Raw genomic sequence first — 18,476 nt, forward strand, 5'->3', positions numbered from 1 at the left:
TATACTGGCAGCAGGTCGAAGGTGGGAGAAAACTGTGGGAAGCAGACAAGGAGCTCTTCCTGAGGCCTGGGTGAGAGGCAGTGGGATCTAGTGCAGACCAGGATTGGGAGAAAGGAGGGCAGTTGCCATCTGCAGTAGGAGATGAACAAGATGAGGGAGGGTGAGGCAAGAGCCAGGCAGCTCATCAACTGGCACAGATTTATCTTGCCTGAAGCCTGTCAGTGACAATTCTCCTTCCATCCTTCATCTCTTAGGCTGTCCCAGGGTAGGGCAGGACTGGCAACAATCAGAAAGCATTTCCCAAGCACATGCTATAGACTACAACTGTCCTCTGAAGATATAAAATAAGTAAGCCTGTGTAAGTTGGCAGAAGTCCCCATTATCCTCTTTCTAATTTTTAGGAGCATTTGGAACTCCTCTGTTTCTGAAACCCAAAGGAATTCTTTTAGGGGTGTGACCACCATGTGAGGGGCTGATGGGGTCGAAAGGAGACTGCGATGGGGTTTCTTTGTCCCAGAGAGCTCACGCAAGAGGGGATGACAGTAAGTGAAAAATAGATGAGGACATTGTCACTCATGGTTTCATGCCCTCGGCACTAAGATGCTCAGGGGAAGAAGCAGTGAGCCTGTATGAACAGATACAGGTCATTCCCACAGCCTGGAAATTTGGTTCTAGGCCAGGTGAGAAAGACCTGACCAAGGTCACATGACCAGGCAGGGGTAGAGGTTTTGTTTGCTGGTCACTAGATTAAGCTGCAGAACCAAGCAGAGGGGCAGGCCTCCTTCAGAGACAGGAGTCCACGGTAGTCCTGTTAATGTTAACAGTCACCACCCTCCACCACTTAGACATGCGCTGGATACTCTGTTGTGTGTGATTAATCGTGATCTTGTTTCATCTTCACAACTTCCCGAAGGATATTTCTGAAGGATATGTGGAATCCAGGCTCTTGGGTTCAAGTGGCATCAACTCAAATCAAAGTTGCTTAATGAAGATGGAATTTGTCCATTTACGTAACTGGAAAGTTCAACAGGTGTGCTGACTTCAGCCCCAGAAGAATCCAGGAGTTCAGATGATAAGGACTCTGTCTATCCCTCCACTCAGCTTTGCTGCATTGGCTGCATTCTGAAGTGGGTTTTTCTTATGAGTGGGGTGGAGATGGGCGTTGGCAGCAATATGCTTTCATTATCCCATATGTCTGTGATCTCAGAAAGAGACAGACCCTTTTCCTAACATCCCTGTCAATCCTCAGGAAAGGATTCTGGTGGCCTTGCTTGGGTGATGTCACCATTTCTGTAGTGGGAGGCGGGGACATCAGACAGACAGTCTTATCCAAATCGCATTGAAAAGTGAAGAAATGGTTCTTAGGTGGATATAGGTACCGTGCTTCCAGGAAAAGGAAAAAGAAAGGCTAAGGAAGGGAAACAAACAACTGAAAACAAAAACTATTGCCCTCAGAGATTTCGCATCCCCATTCTACAGATGAGGAAATAGAGCCTCACAGGGGTGAAGCACAGAGCAGGGTCCAACCCTAGGTCTTTCTGATGCCATCACCCCCGATCCTTATCCGCTGCACTGCCCTGCCTTACCTCACAGTCAGTGTCGGGCCTAAAGAAGGTGGGAAGGTGGAAAACCCCACTCAGGTGCAACAGCCAATCTCACAAAAAGATAATAGGCACGAAGAGTCATGGAGAAAAGGGGCTGGTGTGATTGTGAAGCAGGATGCTGTAGGAACTGCCTAGACATCTCAGCATCCCATTCAGGCTTCAGGAAACACTTGCTGGGCCAGTGACGTTGAGGCTCACTGCCGGAGAGCAGAGGCAGGTGAAGGTGGGCGGACTGGCTGAGAATCTGGAGAGAAGTGTCTTGGTGCTGCCTTAGTCCTTGGACCTATCCAAACCGCACAGAGATTTTTCTGCAAGAGGGGACAGTTTTGTCTTCATAGTCAAAGCGAATGCAACACAAGGAGCCCTCAACCAAGCAGTTGATTAAAGTGCCAGCTCTATCGCTCTGCCACTATGCGTCTGTCCTTGATTAAAAAGCCCTCTCCCCAACCTCCCTGCAAACATCAAATTCTCTGAATGTAAAATGTGGGCAATAAACCCTGCTTTGTCTTGCTTTCAAGGTTGTTTTTGTAATAAGCTTTGCAAAGTGTAAATTGATTGGTGTCAGGGATGCGTTCATTTGTTTGCTTTAATCATGAAAACAAAAATAAAATGCGGAAAGTATGGAGACAGTACAATAAGCCGCCATGTGCTCACCATGCAGGATTAATACATGTCAGGATTCTGTCACATTTGCTTTAGAGCTTTTCCTTTTCTCCTAACAGAAATTGAAATTAAACATACACTTGAAGATGCTTCTGTCTCCCCATCACCGGCTTTATTCTGCCTGTCTTCCTTCCTCAGGCATAACCACTGTCCTAAATTTGGGTCATCTAGTCCAAAGAGCAAAGCGAGTTTATGTTTGTTTGTTTGTCTGCTTGGTTTTGTCTTTTTAGGTTCCACCCTCGTGTCATACGTTAGCAACCGAAAACAGCCGCTTCCAGCCGATACTTGTAGCTTTTGTTATTCTTTATTATTAATATTTATTTAATTTATGTAACAACCATATATTTAAAACCAAGGCATGGAAAGTCCCACTGGGTCTTATCTCTCCTGGGAACATTTTTCCCCCTTTTTTTATGTCAATACCTGTAAGAATATAAATAAATATTTTAATAATGTATTCTTCTAATCTCATGCTTACGCAAAGTCTTACGTCTCTGAGAGCTTGTCCAGCCGTGGCGAGGTCTTATCAAGCCGGATGCCCCAACTGTGCCCAGCCAGCCCGTTGCCCTTCTTCTGGTAGCTCAAGGTTTCTAAGGCCGATGTGTCCAGTCAACCAGAGAGGCTTATCTTCATGGAGCAAAGGGAGCCGGATGGCTGCAGAGGCTCTGAGATATTAGACAAAGGCTATGTGGTGTTGCCTGAGTTCACAGCAGTGATCAGACCTGCTGGCTGGAGCAAAGAGGGGAAATGTAGTGGGGAGTACACAGCCCCAGGGGAGGAGACAGGCAGACCCGGGTTCGAATCCGGTGTTCTGCCACATTCCAGGCAGACGTCCTGCCAGGCTCTGAGCCTGTTTCTGCAGTCTGCAGCTGGGGTAGGGGGCCGTGTATCCCTTGCAGTTTCTTGGGAAAACAGAGATCAGGCATGTAGCACCCACAGTGCCTGACTCCTACTTATCAGACGTAATGGCTGATAGGAGCAGGTGGTAAGCTGGGCTATGTGGGTAAGCAGAGAACAGGACAGTGTAGCCTAGAGCAAGCATCAAAGGAATGAGAGGAGGAAAAACTTTCAAAACAGAGCAAAAATCGCCCGGTATAAAAGCTCTCCGGGGACCCCACTGACAGCCCATGCTACGTGGAGGGGAGGCGAGGGGAGGGTTTTGAAGAAGGGCACCTGGCCCTCAGCACTGTTCCTAGTCCTCACTGAATCCACTCACCATGTTCAGTGTCTCTGCGGTATCCTGCTTCAGAGGCAGGGCGCCTGGGTCCAAATTCTGGATTTGCTTTGAACTCTCTGTGTGACCTTAGACAAGTTGGTTGCCTTCTCTAAGACTTAATGAAACAAAGGGTTGAATGAACTAGTTGACAAGACTGTATCCTGGTGCTGACAGTTTCTCAGCCCGTGAGAATGCTCGTGGTTCTCTTCAGGAGCTCAGGCTGCCACAGGCAAGGCTCTCCTCAAGACTTTTCAGGCACCTGCTTCCCACTCCTGTGCAGTCCCCCTCCCTGCCCCCCGGTGGGATTTGACAGTCTCACTGAGAAGTCACAGTCCAAGTCCTTTCATCATCATTAACCTTTTTTATTGGCAGCCTGGACCCGATAGTCGCTCCTTAAGTCACACTGTTTGTTCCACCTAACTTTACCCTCTATCGCTGTGGCCTTCCTAAGCCACTGAGGGGAACGGCCGCCAGCTCCCACTTCCAGAAGGACTGTCAGCTGAGTTACACCTTCTCTGAGTCATTTCACCAGTGCCTAACTTTCTGTCCTGTCTTGTTCACCATTGGTTCATATGAACTTGTCTTATCTGTTCAAGTGTCTTTTGGATTAGAGCCAAAGTGTTGTTAATTCATGGTGTGGGGACTATATGTTACAAAGAATGCAGACCTGGGGTCAGGTAGGCTCTGGGATTAAACCCCGCTCTGCATCTGACTACCCACGTGATTCAGGGCTCTCATTCGCCTCTCTGCAATGCTTGTTTCTTCATTTGTAAATATAGAGAAATATAGATAACACGATCTGCTACTTAAGATTGTTGTAAGGAATCGATAATTAGATAATATATAGCCAATGAATGGCAAAGATGATACGTACATGGGAGATAGATATATATCGTGTCCAGTTAAGTAAATCAGGACTGTGTTTTTATATTCCTTTTTAATCTCTTGCATCCATTGGTATATAGGGTTGCCGGGCTGCACCTGCTTTAGTAATAGCTGTAGCCAAGGCACTCGGGTGCATGTAGATGTCTATATCTGTATCTGTATCTATCTCTATATTTCTATATCTGTATCTTTATTTCTGTCTCTGTCTCTACCTCTGTATCTAACTTCATTAATTCAACGAATGTTTATTGAAGACATAGCATGTGATCTAGCATAGTTTTTACCACAGGGAATAAATCAGTGAATAAAACAGAATAAATTTTTGTTTTTGTGAATTTTATATTCAAGTAGTAATGACAAATCAACTCAGTAATTATAACAAACAAGAAAGTTACATATTAGAAGATCATAAATATTATGAACAGAAAATAGATCTGGGTAAATGGTATTCTAATACACTTGTATGTGTAGCAGTTGGGATATAGCTGAAATTTAAAAGGGAACCTCATCTAAAAAGAGACATTGACACAAAGATTTGAAGGAGGTAAGAGAAGGAACTGGAGAGACAACCTGCCAGGCAGATAGAGAAGCCATCGTGGGTTGGGGGGGGGCGGAGTACACCAGCTGTTCAAGGTAAAAGAAAGCCCCAAGGGGTTGAAAAGAGGTGTTCATTTTTGTTTATCAGAGAAATAGAAAATGCAGATGAGGATCATTTAAAATAGTAATTTTAGCTATGGATTAAGCTGTTACCATCTGTCAAAATTTGGCTAAGGGCATCTTATCTACTCTGAGGAATCTTCCCAACAATCCTTGAGATAGGTGAAATTGTGTTTATCTTACTGACCAGGAAACTGAGACTAGAGGAGATAAAGTACTTACCCAGTGTCACAGAGCCCATAAGCAACAGAGATGACATTTAAACACAGAACTTTGCCTGTAAGCTCTGCATCATGCTGGAGTCCTCAGACTCCTACCTTTGCAGATAAGCCAGAGCCATCACTACCTATGTAACGTCTCACCGAAGGTCCTCTGTTTTCCCTTTAAGTAATCCTTTCTCCTTACGTGAGCAAGTATGGGACAGGGTGTGGGGCAGGAGGTGTTTGTTCAAAGTCAGAACTCAGAAAGCTACAGAGATAATAAACCGAGGCTCCAGATTCCTCCCATGGCTACATGATGGCGTCAGGATCCTTCTAGACTGACATCCTCGGTTTTGTTGGGGTTTTTTTAGAGCTCGTTTATTTATTTTGATCTAATTCACATACCATGAAATTCACCTCTCAAAGTATACCATTCAGTGGATTTTATATATTCACAGCATTGTGAAACCTTCACAACTAATTCCAGAACATTTTAGTCACCTGAGAAAGGAACTCCATGCCCATGAACAGTCACCAGCATTGCCTGTCCACTAATCTTCTTTCTGTCTCTAAGGATTTGCCTATTGTGGACATTTTACATTAATGGAATTATACAATAGATGGTCTTTTCAGTTTGGATTTTTGTACTTAGCATAATATTTTCAAGGTTCAGTAGTATTGTAGCGTGAATTAGGACTTCATTCCTTCTGATGGTTGAATAATATTCATTTGTATTGATATTTAACATTTTGCTCATTCGTCTGTTGATGGACGTTTGAGTCGTTTTCCACTTTTGGGCTATTAAAAATAATGCAGCTCTGGAAATTTGTGTACAAGTTCTTCTATGGACATATATTTTCATTTCTCTTGCATATATACTTAGGAATGGAATTTTTAAAGAGACTGTTCTTTCCCCATTGAATTGCCTTAGCACTCTTGTTGAAAACCAGTTTACCCAAAATGTATGAGTTTACTTATGGACTTTCAGTTTTATTCTATTGATCTATGTCTATCCTTATATCAGTAACAGGCCATATTGATTACTGTAATTTTGTAAGTTTTGAAATCAGGATGTGTGAAAACTTTCTTTTTCAAGATGGTTTTAGCTTTCTTTTTCAAGATGGTTTTAGCTCTTCTGGGTACCTTGCATTTCCATATTAATTTTAGGAGTAGCTTGTCAATTTCTGCAAAAAAAAAAAAAAAAGTCAGCTGGTATTCTGATAGGGATTTTGATGAATCTATGGATAAATTTGGGAGTATTTTCATTTTAATAATGTTAAGTCTTTCAATCCATGAACACAGTGTGCCTTTTTATTTATGTAGGTATTAATTTCTCTGAATGATATTTTCTAGTTTTCCAGTTTATATGCCTTGCACTCCTGCTGTTAAATTTATTCCTAAGTGTTTTATTCTTTTTGATGCTATTGTAAATGGAATTATTTCTCAATTTCATTATCTGATGATTTATTGCTAGTATATTAAAATACAATTGACTTTTGTATATTAATCTGTTAACCTACAACTTTATAGAACTTTTTTTTTAAGATCTATTGTTGTGGATTTATTTGTTTTTCTATGTACAAGATCGTGCCATCTGCAAATAGAGATCGTTTTATATTTTCCTTAACTATCTGGATGACTTTTATTTTTTTTTGCTTGTTTAATTGCCCTGTCTAGAACCTTCAGTACCATGTTGAATATAAATAGTTCAAGTGGACATCCTTGTCTTGTTCCTGACCTTAGGGAGGAAGCGTTCAATCTCTACCACTAACTATAATGTTAGCTGTGGGTTTTCCACAGATGCTTTTGATCAGGTTGGGGAAGGTCCCTCTATTCTTGGTTTGTTGAATGTTTTTATCATGAAATGGCATTGGGTTTTGTGAAAGTTTTTTCTGTGTCTTTGGAGATGTTCTTGTAATTTTTATCCTTTATTATATTAAATGATGTATTATATTGGTTGATTTTCATATGTTGAATCTTGCTTTCATGGGATAAATTCCACTTGGTCATGGCATATAATTTTTTTATATGTTACTAGATATTTTTTAAGTGTCTTGTTGTGTCTGTATTTATAAGAGGTATTGGACTTTCCTCGTGGTGTTTTTTTTGTCTGGTTTTGGTATCAGGCCTCATGAAATTAGTTGGCAGTATTCACTCCTTTATTTTATTTTTATTTTATTTATTTGGAAGAGTTTGTGGAGGATTGGTGTTAATTGGTGTTAACATTTGGTAGAATTCACCACTGAAGACATCTGATGACCCATTGTTTTACAGGAAAAGATAGCAAGGTCTATGGGGAAAGACTTCACCCAAGGTCACAGAGTTGATCTGGGGCAAAGCCAGGGAAGCCCAGGGTTCAGACTCGGCCCCGCCGGTAGCTTACTGTGTCCATCCTCTCTAATTCTTTTACTACTACAGAAAGCAGGTGGTATTGTCACAATGTAACTAATGAAGAAACTGAGGCTCAGAGACTTGATGTGACTGGCTACACACCCAGCAGCTGAGCTGAAGCTCTAACGGAAACTTATGATAAACAATGGTGTTATGGCTTACAGCATCCTGCGGGAAGATTGCCTTTGCCCAGGAGTTCGATTTTTAAGAAACATTGTTCCCACTTTATCTTAATTGAGTATCATGAATAAGCAAGACAAGCAAGATAACACTGTTCTAGATGTTTTCCATGTTCTTTCTTACAATAATCTTGTGAGTCTGGGCATTTTTGACAATATCACAGATATGGAAACCGAGGTGCTCAGAGATGACAGGAGTAGGAAATAGGAACATAATACAAAGTGAGTCCTTCAGTCTCCAAGTGCAGGGCTTGTTCCTTCTCCCCACACCCATCGCTCCACCCCTGGGAGAGCACAGCCGGCATGAGGTGGAGACTTGAGCTTAGCCTGAAGTAAAGAATCGTCCTGCCCATAGTGTTTCCTAACTTAATGAATGGATTCAAGTTGGTCGCCTCTGCTTGGCCTCCACTCCTCTGGGCTTGGCTTTGGCAAGTTGCAATTTCAAAAGGCACCATGTAAGAAGAATAAGACTTTAAGGTCAGATCTGGGAACTGGAGCAATGTCAGTGCAAAAAAAAAGGGGTGATGGGTGATGGTGTTCCCGTACTAAGATCTCTTCCTTGTCAAAAGTCGGGAACATGGAGTTCATCCTTCAAGTAAACTAACCTCCTCAGAACTGTGACTCAAGACCCAGTTGGGACCAATGAATACCAAATAATTCTATCTATTTGGAAACAGCACTGGACTTTGAGTCAGGAGACCTTTGCCAGCGCCTGGGTGAATTACTATCTGTGCAGTCTGTGGAAAGTCCATTCGAATTTCCATGGCTCACTTGCCTCCTTATAAAGTGGATTTAATAACACACACCCCTTAGGCAGCTGTAAAGAGAACAGAAGACGACTGTATTAAAGCTGCCAATACGGAGTAGGTGCCCAGGGTCTGTGCGTGGGCTCTCTAGGGCACTTTCACATTCATGAGGACCACAGCATCCCTGGAAAGTCATCGATTGGCACCTGAGACACAGAGATCAAATAGTCTGGCCAAAGCCAGTCAACCATTATCTAATTAACAACAAGCTGAAACCCACACTTTGTGTCCTCGGTCTCTCAATTCAACATACTTCCAAGTTAAGCTTTTCTGCAAAATATTTCTATTACCGAAGTCATGTAGAAATTATTGTTTTTATCTGGGTTTTGGAATCTATCTAATATATGAGAAAGATATAAGAAAAAAGCCAGAGTTTGCTTTAAAGACCTCAGGAATAATAGAGTATTCCATGCTTAATTCATTCCTGGACGTGGAACCATAAAATCAGTCCATGTCTGTTTTACCCTAAAGCGACCTATTCAGAGATGAACATCCTCTAATTAAGAGCTGTGGTCAGTCCAACTGCATGTTATCATGTAGTCCACTCCCTGAAAATAAAGAGGAGAGGGGCAGGGAGAGGAAGGGACAGAGAGAAAGAAAAGAAAGAAGGACAAGAACCGCTGCTAAAGCCAAGTCAAGTGCCAACCTGAGTTTTCCTTTTAAGAGGGATCAGGTCATACGTGGCCGGTGAAGGGATGAGTTCTGATAGGCCATTTGCATAGTATTTGTATATTAAAACTACTTGGCGTGTTCATTCCTCTAAGACTTTCTAGATGGGGAGGGTAAAGATGGTCACTTCCTTTTTTTTTTTTTTTTTTGGAGGTAAAAGTGAGGTTCTTGTAGGTGGTTGACATTTCCTATAGGTTTACAGCTGATGGGACTCAGGTGGCCTTTGAATGCATATCTAAGGCTTAGTCCAATGTTTTAAAAAAGGAAGAAGGGACGCACCTGAAGCAAACGTGGGGTCAAAAATGCATTTTGATTGAAGCGTTCGTAGCACTGCATCTCACTTCTTGTGCATTCAACCGTCTCCTTGCTCTTCTGTGAGCTTCCCGAAAACAAGACAACAGCCCTTCTTCTCCATGCATGCTTCTCCCACTTCGCCGAGCGCCAGGCACCTAGCGGGCATTCCCCTGGAGGCAGCCACACGCAGAGTGGAGCTGCTGTGATGATCACTTATTCCTCAGTCAGGTATCAGGGATATACTTAACATGCTTTAATTATAAGTCAATTTATATTTATTTAATTTTAAATGTCAATAGTATAATCATCCGTTTCTGAGCTTTGTTGTTCTTGGCATGAATTTCAGGGTAATGCTCACATCCCATTGAATCGGGGGGAGGGGTATCTTAGCAGGCAGAGGAGCAGATGATTTCAGATGGCTGTTGCCTCTGCCTGAGCTTATCAGCAACAGCAGTTTCCAGACTTGGCCCTCCCCAGAACACTCCGTGCTGCACCCCGCTTCCCCCCAATCCTTTACCTGTTAGCTCATGCCAGAGGGGGTGCAGGAGTACAAGTACAAGTAGCTGATGTTTCTTGTCCGACCACAGACTGCGTCACCTTTGTCCCAGGCAGGGCCTCCCAGTTATACCTCAGACGAGGCTGTTTCCAACATGTAAACCGGGATAGGAGTCCTTAGTGCCTGCCATGGCAGTCTCTCTGTGCTGGGCACTGGAACTAAATATTTATGTTGGCAGAAAGCACAGGTTGTCAGCCCACGTTGGGAGATGAGAAGTTCTTCTTAGGTCCTGGGGCTACATGTGGGACAGAGCAGGGGTCCACAGCAGCCCCTGGCTTCTAATTCTCAGGTCTCACTTTGACACTCCTGGATGAAAGGAAAACAGAGATATTTTGCCTGGTTGCCAGCACCCAGCTGGAGGAAACCCCGGGCATCTGAATTTTTGGCATCTGGTCCCTGCCATCTTGCCTAGTGCCCTCATTTCACGGCTGGGAACCCCAGGGCAGAGCGCAGTGGTCCTTGCCCAAGGCCACACTGCCCATTCCATGTCTGACCCAAACTGGAGTTCACATCTTCAGCAGTTGTGGCCTTAGACCTGAGGTCAGAGTTGCTGTGCAACCTTGGATAGTCACCCGAAATCACTGATCCTATCTGGAAAGTGGGAATGATGTCTAACCCTGGGATCCAATGAAATAATGTAAGCAAACGATATTATGTTAAGTACTGTCAAGACATTGGATTTGGGTCAGCAATCTGTCCTCTAGAATTTTCAATATTTGAGGCTTTGTGGGCCATATGGTCTCTGTTCCAATTACTCAATTCTGCCCCTGTAGTATGAAAGCATCCACAGAAAACGCATTTTAAGAAAATGAGCGTGGCAGAGTTCCATTCAAACTTTATTTACAAAAACAGGCAGCAGACCAGATTTGGCCAGAGGGCCATAATTTGCTGACCTCTGCTCCTGATGCTCAGTTGTTATGGTTTCTGTTAATGACATCACAAATGACCTTAAATTTTAGCGGCTTAAGACAACCACTTGAGTTTGCCGATAGGTTTTGCGGGTCGAGCATTCAGACAGGGCATAGCAGGTGGAGCTGTCTTTGCTCCGTGAAGTCTAAGGCCTTGGCTTCAAGGATTTAAAAGCTAGGGGTGACTTGACTCCTTGGGCTGATACTACCTGAAGGCCCCTTTATTCATCCATCTGGAGTCTGGGTTGGTATGAACTTAAACACCAGGACTGGGGAAGAACTTGGAGTAGGCTTTCCACCAGCCTGGCTCCCTCACATTAGCATGTCTTGCATGGAGACTCAGGGCTCCAAGAGAGAATGGTTCATCGAGCAAGGTCAAAGTCTCTTACTTTTATGATCCAGACTCAAAAGTCATCCGGCACCTCTTCTGCTGTGCTCTGTAAGTGAAAGCACTCGTGAACGTGGACACAGTCAAGGTGAAGCGACATAGAACCCCCGCCTCTCAATGGGAACAATATCAAAGAATTTGGGAGAGTGCAGGGGGCTCTATCATGATTTTAAAATCATGATAGAAGAGATTGATAATTGTAACACATCTACACATTGAATAATGGTGAATGCTATCTTAATACTTACGCCAGGTACTGTTTTGAGTACTTTATTCCTCCAACATCCCTTTGAAGGTGATAATGGTATCATCCACACTTTAAAGACAACAAACACTGAAGAAAAGAAAGGTTAATTAACTTGCCCAATGTCATAAAGATAGTAGGTTGTAGAACCAGCATTTGAACTTGGGTAGTCAGGCTCCAAAGAATGTTCTAACTACACCACAGCTCGCTTCACTGTGGTCGCAAAAAAAGAATGCTCTTTCTGCTCCTCAAGTAGAACTGGATTAAGACCCCAAGTCTCTGTATTGCCAGCTTTCTAGCAAGTCTTCCTGCCAACAATGAATTGCAAACATTATTGCATACCACCTCTGGGTCCCAACTGTTCCGTGTACCATGGACACTCGAAGGGAAAAAATATGTTCATAAGAAACCTAAAATAGGGGTGGGGATATTGAATTCTGATTTCATTCTCACAACCCCATGAGAGGGAACCTTTGTCCCCACTTTATGAATAAGGAAACCAAGGCCCAGTGGTTAAGTCGCCACTTGCCCAGTTGGCGTCGAGATTCAAACCCAGAGCAGTCTGCTAGGCAAGCCCATGCTCTTTGCCATACACTCCAATGAAGAAAGATCTGGAATGGATAACGCCATGTCTTTCAGAGGAAGAAATCCCCAGTCCCTAGACTATCAGATCTAGATTATCCCTCAGGGGCGATCTTGGTGTAGTTCTCTCACGGCAGAGACGCAGAGACGGGAGACTGAGACCGAGAGGAAGACTGGTAGGTGCCCGTGGCCATCCAGCTGCTCAGATCTAGAGCTGGAGCTGGGACTGGGGGCTTTTCCCCCCGCTGCTGACTGCCAGCCACATCATGCAGGGAATGGCGGGGAGGGGAGCGATGGTAGCTGGAGGAAGGGCGGGTGGTGAACCGACGGGAAGTTTTTTGCCAAAGCTGGGTGGGAGGGGGCGGGGGGGGTCGGAGAGGAGCATTTTATAAGACCAGGGCCTCTGGCCTGGAAACATCTGTTTCCCTTCAAATCAGCGAGGAGACTTTCGCCTCCCCAGAAGGCCTAAATCACACGGCGGCTGGGGAAGAGCAGGCGTTGGCTTGGAGACTTCAAACGCATTCTCCCCTGCTCTCGGGGACTTGGTCCTGACGCAGGCCTCTGGGGCGCTCCCCCTGCTCGTACCCGCTGTCAGGTCTGTGAGAAGCTCTCACCGCCAATTAACTTCTCAGTTTCCTTCTCTCACCCCTGCTGCGAGGGGGTCTGGGGGTCTTGGGAGGGACCGACGAGGACTTCCTCTCCACCCACCCTCCTCCGATCTCCATGAGGACAACTTACTCTGGGTGAGGGGAGGGGGCAGTCAGAGCCCTGGGCAAGTCGCATAATAGCACTATTGAGAATGAGACCCGCAGCGACCTCTCATCGAGTGCCAGCACACGCCCGGCGTCATAGTGGACACTGTCATGCCGTACCTAATTCGTTCTACCGATGACGCTATACAGTGGGTTTTAATATCACGATTCCTGTTTTACAGGTGAGTAAGTGGAAGCAAAGGCTCACACAGCCAATACTTGGGGAGCCAGCAGTTAAAACCAAACTGCCTGATTTCAAAGCTGTGCTTTTAGCCATCACACTCCTCCATCTCCTGTAATGACCCTTCAGTTTAATGACCTATTGTTCATTTTTCTGATGGAGAAACTGATAGCCAGTGCAGAAAACAACTTCTTCATAGGTGATTCAGCCATTCCTTCAGTCATTTGTTCATTCTAGAAAGTATTTGCTGTGTACCACTTGATTTAGATGGCTGAGCACCAGATGTAGGTGGATAACGATGGGCAGAGCCATGTTCTGGTCCCGAAGACACTTACATACTCCTGGTGGCAGGAAGTGTCTGGGCACTGTCCTAATCAGGTGACATGTGCTGAGATAGGGCACCTTGCAGGGAGAAAGTCTCCCTGGAAGAGATGAGTTTTGATTGGTCTCTGAGAGCAAGGTGGAGAAAGGTAAAGTGAAGAAGGGGAAGGGTGACCCAGACAGAAGGTATAGCATGATTGAGGGCAAAGAAGTGGAATCCATGATCTGGAATCATTAGCAGCTGGATATAGTCCTACTATGAAACAGCTTAGGAAGCAGATCGGTAAACAGGGGTAGATCTATGGCCAGAGTTCATTTGAGGATCAATGATAAAGTGTTGTCCAATGAATGACCATCAAGGAAACAGTGAAAAATACTTTGTATTTGAGTAACCAATCCCAAGGCACTTCCCCAAATATTGAAATCCCAGTACACTAAGACCATATTACTTTAGGCCTCTAAGATCTCACAGATCACAGTCTATTGAAAAACTGAGACATAGGCTGAGGTTTTCAGCCACCTTGGTCAATATTTAATGTCAAAGGAAGAAATAACAAGGATTTGAGCCTAGAGCTCCAAGTTCCTAAATAGCCCTTCTCACTTCATCCCTGGAGCCACTTCTTTTAAAATAAAAGTATCCCGTAGGTACAACTGGACCTAAGTCAACCAGCTGTAGGAGAATCAGGGTAGGGTATAGAAAGAGCACTGAGGCGGAGTCAGAAAGTCACTGTCTTTACTCTGAACTTACTGGCAGTGGGTCCTCGTGCAAGTCTCTTCCGTCTTTGGGCCTCGGGTTCCCCACTTGTAACATGAGGATGTGGAGTTCTGTGATGGCTCAGGAGTTCTAGTTCAAATTATCAGTGGATCTCGGCCTGCCTCAGTAGGCAAAGAGAAGATGAAAGAACTGAGCGAGGGCTAGCTGGTACCCTTCTTGATCCCCGGAGAAGCCCAGAGGTCTGACTGTGGCGTCTCTCAATCTCTCTCTCTCCCCATTTTCATCTCTGCTCTATGGGTGTCCACATGGGTCTGTTTCTCAGTCTCTCTCTCTCTTTCTATTTCTCTCTTCCTTCTCTGCATCAGGGGCCGCCACTTTCTTCCTCTCACAAAGAGCCCCTCCAGGCCCCACTTGGTCCCCTAACAGCTTTCAGATGTGTCTCTGGAACAGTTCTACAATTACAGCTGAGACAGGCAGAAAGCGTACGGCCTTGTGACTTTTGACCCAGGCCTGTGAGGTTGACATCTTCCTCTTTCTCCACTCCTCTGCCTCCAATGGCAGGGTGGCCTGAGGCCTCCTCCATCCTGAGGCCTCCACCGACAGGTTGGGAGACTCTGTAACACAAATAGAAGCTATCTTTTAGGAAGCAAAAAAGCGAATCAGGCCTCTTCCAGTCATTATGTCATTGAGCGTTGATCCCCTGTTTGTAAGATGTGGATTTCACTCTGCTTTGCAGGTACAAAGACTGAGGCTCAGGGAAGGTGAAGTGACTTCCCAAAGGATGCTCAGGCAGTAGTTGGGGACGCAGGGATTCTACCGACGTTTTATAACTCAGAAACCTAAGGCTACTTCTTCCCAGCACCCTGTTATTCATGCCACTTGGCTAAGCAGAGAGGTGACCCTGGACCCTCTTGGTGGGGGAAATGTACTGTAGAAGCACCATGGAAACATAAGTAGCCAATGGGAAAGCAATGTTTCTTTTAAAAAACATCCATCTCCTCATGCTTTGAGGCTCATTCACATATTCCATTCACTGCAACCTTTCATGTTTCCCTCAGTGGAAATGCAATGCCTTCTCTTCCTCTCCAAGAAAGCATTTTTAATAAGTGCTCTTTATAAAAATCTGCAACTTACAAGCCACTTCTCATGTGTCACTCCATGTAATCCTCGATACAGCGATGCCCCATACACAATTATTTTAATTGTGTTGATGCAGATACTGACATTGAGAAATGAGATGTGATATGCTTGCATTCGTGCATTTACTCAAATATTTACTGAGTGCCTACCGTATACCTAGCACTATGTTAAATGCCAGGGATGTAGCTGCACCCAAGCTGAAGTATCCGTTCTTTGGGAGCTAGAGGCTGGGGTTTGAATCTTGCCTCTGCCACTTTCTAGATGGGTTGCTGTGTGGGTGGTAAGTGTTTACACGGTGCTCTCCAAAACTGTCCTTACTTCCTCGCTTTGCCACTTGCTTTTTCTCACATCCTGGATTTTCGTGGTGATGTTGCTTTCCCATCCTTTAGCAAGACTTCCCAATCTTAACTCACCTCGGACAGCACTTACACTTCGCATCCACCCACACTGACCTGTGGAGCGGGCAGCAGCCCCTCTATCACAAAGGCCTGATGCTGTAGATGTTTCCTGCCTGTGAGTCTCTTAGCCCTCTTGGTTATCTGATGTACTGTTGCCGTAGCACAGTGTCTGTGTTCAAGTCACCCTTATTTTACTTAGTAATGGCCCCAAAGCACAAGAGTAATGATGCTGGCAATCCAGATATGCCGAAGTTCTTGCCTTAGTAAGAAAAGAAAAAAAAAAATTGTATGCTGCGGTTGCTAAGACCTATGGTAAGAACAAATCTTGTATCCATGAAATTAGCTCAAAGATCTTGTTATAGTTATGTGTGTGTAAGATAAAAACATTGTATATTTAGAGTTCAGTACCATCTATGGTTTCGGGCATCCACTGAGAGTCACAGAACATGTGCCTCACAAATAAGGAGGGACTATCATATTGTATAGTGTGGTTAAGAACATAATCTTTGGATTCAGGCAGATCTAAGTTCCGGTCCCCTGTTGCTACTGACTTACTATGTAATAATAGATCAATTACTTGACATCTTTGGAACTAGTGTCCTTATTGGTAAACAATTATAGTTACCCAGCTTATACAGTATGAGGATTAACTGGAATAATGCATGGACATAATCCAACACCTGTGAGCACTCATTAGATGGTGGTCATGCCTATCATTACTCACAGGCAGTGTGCTGGGTCAGTCCCCTGCACTTGAACTGACAGTTCTGCGAGGAGAGACCTGCCTCTCCTGCTTCACATATGGAGAGACTGAGGACCAGAGAGAATATCATCTAGCCCTAGGTCATCTAGCTAGTGAGCACCAGAGCCAAGATTCCTGCGGGTGCTCATTGGTTCAGGGTTCCTCTGCTTCCCCACAACATGCAACCAGGGTTCTGGATGACCCAATCCCTACTCGACCCCTTCCCCAATCCCCCTTTGCAGCAAGCCCGCACAATGGCTCAGTGCTGGCATTCCTGTAGTCCTGGAAGTGTCTCCATGAGCCTATCATGGGCCTAGTGGCAGTGACCCCCAGTAGCAAAGAATGTGGAGTATATATGGTTACAGGGCTCGTTGCCAGCCTGGCTCGTGGCATCACACGTACAGACCTGGCATGACCGATTGATGAATTCCTTTGTGCACACAGAATATCAACTTCCTTTCAACTGTGTAAGAAAAGACAGGATGATGTTACTGTACTGTCTTAATTACAATGAAACTCAGAATCAATATAGGGAATAAGTTAAAAAACACGTTGATGTGAGGTAAATACTTTTCCTACTTTTTTAAAGGAGAAATTGAGTTATTTTTAAGGAGACTTTTACGTACAAGAAAGACAAAAGGGTCTTTTCTCCAGAAAGATACTGGCCTCTGCTTACTGTGACCCGTGTACCAAGAGGTTCTGGTTCACGGTGCCTGTTGTAAAAACCACCTTTGAGGCATCAGGTCATGAGGGATCCAGGCCGGGAGGGCTGTGCAGATTGTCAAGTTCAGATCGTCTAAGCTGGTGAGCGGTAGAACTGGGGCAGACAAATGGCAGCTGAGAGCAAAGGAGAGGGGGTTTGGGTAAGACAAACCGTGGAGTAAGTCTCAGCTCTTTTTGTTTCCTACCTCTGTGACTGGACAAATTGCCTAATTTTTGATCTTCAGTTTCCTCCTCTGAAAGATGGAGATAGGATGGGCGATTATTTTAGCAGGTTTTCATAAGATTAGAAAAACATATGAAATGGCACCGTCTCAGCATAACTGAAGTTAGGCAAGAGTGCCTAATGGAATTATATTTGTACAGAGTTGCTGTCCACAGACTTTTGGCCAGAAGACTGACAGTTCTTAAATTCACGGGCTTTGGAGTCAGACAAACTTAGGCTTAAATCGCCAGTTTCAATAATTACTATGTGGTTCGGGGCCAGCCGCTTCCCCTCTCTGAGCCTCGTGTATAAAATAAAGGCAGTGATAATAGCTACCTTTTGGGATCGTATGGGGGAATTAGTAGTGATAATTCAGGCAAAACTGCTCAGCTCAGTACTTGACCCATGTTGAGATCTTAGCACATATCAATTTGCACAACTCATTTATTAAGTGTCTCATGCGTGTGGTTCATCAGGGCTCATTCTGCACCTTGGGAATCATAGGGTGATGCCCATTTTATAGCATAAGGTAAGCTGAGGTGTTGAGAAAGGAGGAAAGAAAATAGGGCCCCTGGGACCACAGTTTCTTCTACTTGACCAAAGGAACCCTCTTCCCACCCCGCATGACTGCCTCTGTCCTTGAAGACCGGTGAAGGAGGACGGACGGCATGACAAAGGCAACACAGTCCGATGCTCAGCCCTTCTCTTCAGGTTGCTCCTGGCCTTCAGGGCTCACCGCCTCTTGCAAGTCTTCTCCACTCACTCCTTAGACTTTGTGTAAAGTACAGAACTGGGGGATCTGGACGCAGGAAGGGCCAGAGGGCCCTCCCTGTGTTGGCCAGAGGATAGCGACTGTTCTAAACATATCCTGTGCCTTCAATGGGACCTGAACCCACCAGGTCTGCCGTTTACCAGCTTCTTTCCCTCTCTAATGTCACACTGGCTGTCTACTTCCCCTCAGCACAACATGGAGCTTCAGGGAACATTACAGAAAGGTGGGGACATGTCTTGTGCCTGAAATAACTCCAAGACTTCCTGTTCTGGCCCACAAGGTCCCCAC

The 18,476-nt window shown here is 44.7% G+C and overlaps 1 protein-coding gene across 12 annotated transcripts in view; it reads left to right on the forward strand.

The window, feature by feature from the left end:
- The window catches only part of ASTN2 (astrotactin 2), a 900,155-nt gene that overhangs the window by 865,226 nt on the left and 16,453 nt on the right, over positions 1–18,476 (forward strand). The window lies entirely within an intron of this gene.

This window comes from Rousettus aegyptiacus, unplaced genomic scaffold (genome assembly GCF_014176215.1).
Source record: "Rousettus aegyptiacus isolate mRouAeg1 unplaced genomic scaffold, mRouAeg1.p scaffold_m13_p_3, whole genome shotgun sequence".
NCBI lineage: Eukaryota > Metazoa > Chordata > Mammalia > Chiroptera > Pteropodidae > Rousettus > Rousettus aegyptiacus.